A 3,427-nucleotide genomic window follows, 5' to 3' on the forward strand; every position below is an offset into this window, starting at 1 on the left:
TACAATTTTTTTTATAACAAACGTGAAAACTATTTTTTATACATTTTGCATGAAAAGGGTCTAAAATATTTTTATTACGTTCAGCATTAGAAGGACATATGTAGAATTCAACATACAAGGGTTTCAAATGTGATTTAAAAAATAAAAAATTCTATGAATATTTTCTAAAATCATGTTTTAGGCAAAATCCACCATGCAACTAGTTCGGCATATGAAGGGATACAATTTTTTTCATAACAAACGTGAATCATATTTTTTATAAATTTTGCATGAAAAGGGTCTAAAATATGTTTTAACGTTCAGCACTAGAAGGACATATGTAGAATATAACATACAAGGGTTTTCAAATGTGATTAAAAAAATAAATAATTCTATGAATATTTTCTAAAATCATGTTTTAGGCAAAATCCACAATGCAACTAGTTCGGCATATGAAGGGATACAATTTTTTTTTATAAAAAACGTGAAAAATATATTTTTTAAATTTTGCATGAAAAGGGTCTAAAATATGTTTTAACGTTCAGCACTAGAAGGACATATGTAGAATATAACATACAAGGGTTTTCAAATGTGAATAAAAAAATAAATAATTCAATGAATATTGTCTAAAATCATGTTTAATGCAAAATCCACAATGCAACTAGTTCGGCATATGAAGGGATACAAAGTTTTTTTATAAAAAACGTGAAAAATATATTTTTTAAATTTTGCATGAAAAGGGTCAAAAATATGTTTTAACGTTCAGCACTAGAAGGACATATGTAGAATATAACATACAAGGGTTTTCAAATGTGATTAAAAAAATAAATAATTCTATGAATATTTTCTAAAATCATGTTTTAGGCAAAATCCACCATGCAACTAGTTCGGCATATGAAGGGATACAATTTTTTTCATAACAAACGTGAATAATATTTTTTATAAATTTTGCATGAAAAGGGTCTAAAATATGTTTTAACGTTCAGCACTAGTAGGACATATGTAGAATATAACATACAAGGGTTTTCAAATGTGATTTAAAAAAAAATTATTCTATGAATATTTTCTAAAATCATGTTTTATGCTAAATCCACAATGCAACTAGTTCGGCATATGAAGGGATACAAAGTTTTTTTATAAAAAACGTGAAAAATATATTTTTTAAATTTTGCATGAAAAGGGTCAAAAATATGTTTTAACGTTCAGCACTAGAAGGACATATGTAGAATATAACATACAAGGGTTTTCAAATGTGATTAAATAAATAAATTATTCTATGAATATTTTCTAAAATCATGTTTTATGCAAAATCCACAATGCAACTAGTTCGGCATATGAAGGGATACCATTTTTTTTATAACAAACGTGAAAAATAATTTTTATACATTTTGCATGAAAAGGGTCTAAAATATGTTTTAACGTTCAGCACTAGAAGGACATATGTAGAATATAACATACAAGGGTTTTCAAATATGATTAAAAAAATAAATAATTCTAAGAATATTTTCTAAAATCATGTTTTAGGCAAAATCCACAATGCAACTAGTTCGGCATATGAAGGGATACAATTTTTTTTTATAAAAAACGTGAAAAATATATTTTTTAAATTTTGCATGAAAAGGGTCTAAAATATGTTTTAACGTTCAGCACTAGAAGGACATATGTAGAATATAACATACAAGGGTTTTCAAATGTGAATAAAAAAATAAATAATTCAATGAATATTGTCTAAAATCATGTTTAATGCAAAATCCACAATGCAACTAGTTCGGCATATGAAGGGATACAAAGTTTTTTTATAAAAAACGTGAAAAATATATTTTTTTAATTTTGCATGAAAAGGGTCAAAAATATGTTTTAACGTTCAGCACTAGAAGGACATATGTAGAATATAACATACAAGGGTTTTCAAATGTGATTAAAAAAATAAATAATTCTATGAATATTTTCTAAAATCATGTTTTAGGCAAAATCCACAATGCAACTAGTTCGGCATATGAAGGGATACAATTTTTTTCATAACAAACGTGAATAATATTTTTTTATAAATTTTGCATGAAAAGGGTCTAAAATATGTTTTAACGTTCAGCACTAGAAGGACATATGTAGAATATAACATACAAGGGTTTTCAAATGTGATTAAAAAAATAAATAATTCTATGAATATTTTCTAAAATCATGTTTTAGGCAAAATCCACAATGCAACTAGTTCGGCATATGAAGGGATACAATTTGTTTTAATAAAAAACGTGAAAAATATATATTTTTTAAATTTTGCATGAAAAGGGTCTAAAATATGTTTTAACGTTCAGCACTAGAAGGACATATGTAGAATATAACATACAAGGGTTTTCAAATGTGAATAAAAAAATAAATAATTCAATGAATATTGTCTAAAATCATGTTTAATGCAAAATCCACAATGCAACTAGTTCGGCATATGAAGGGATACAAAGTTTTTTTATAAAAAACGTGAAAAATATATTTTTTAAATTTTGCATGAAAAGGGTCAAAAATATGTTTTAACGTTCAGCACTAGAAGGACATATGTAGAATATAACATACAAGGGTTTTCAAATGTGATTAAAAAAATAAATAATTCTATGAATATTTTCTAAAATCATGTTTTAGGCAAAATCCACAATGCAACTAGTTCGGCATATGAAGGGATACAATTTTTTTCATAACAAACGTGAATAATATTTTTTATAAATTTTGCATGAAAAGGGTCTAAAATATGTTTTAACGTTCAGCACTAGAAGGACATATGTAGAATATAACATACAAGGGTTTTCAAATGTGATTAAAAAAATAAATAATTCTATGAATATTTTCTAAAATCATGTTTTAGGCAAAATCCACAATGCAACTAGTTCGGCATATGAAGGGATACAATTTTTTTTATAACAAACGTGAAAACTATTTTTTATACATTTTGCATGAAAAGGGTCTAAAATATTTTTATTACGTTCAGCATTAGAAGGACATATGTAGAATTCAACATACAAGGGTTTTCAAATGTGATTTTTAAAAAAATTATTCTATGAATATTTTCTAAAATCATGTTTTATGCAAAATCCACAATGCAACTAGTTCGGCATATGAAGGGATACAATTTTTTTTATAACAAACGTGAAAAATATTTTTTATACATTTTGCATGAAAAGGGTCTAAAATATGTTTTAACGTTCAGCACTAGAAGGACATATGTAGAATATAACATACAAGGGTTTTCAAATGTGATAAAAAAATAAAATAATTCTATGAATATTTTCTAAAATCATGTTTTAGGCAAAATCCACCATGCAACTAGTTCGGCATATGAAGGGATACCATTTTTTTTATAACAAACGTGAAAAATATTTTTTATACATTTTGCATGAAAAGGGTCTAAAATATGTTTTAACGTTCAGCACTAGAAGGACATATGTAGAATATAACATACAAG

Source organism: Coregonus lavaretus, assembly GCF_964263955.1.
Source record: "Coregonus lavaretus genome assembly, contig: HAP1_SCAFFOLD_402, whole genome shotgun sequence".
Lineage (NCBI taxonomy): Eukaryota > Metazoa > Chordata > Actinopteri > Salmoniformes > Salmonidae > Coregonus > Coregonus lavaretus.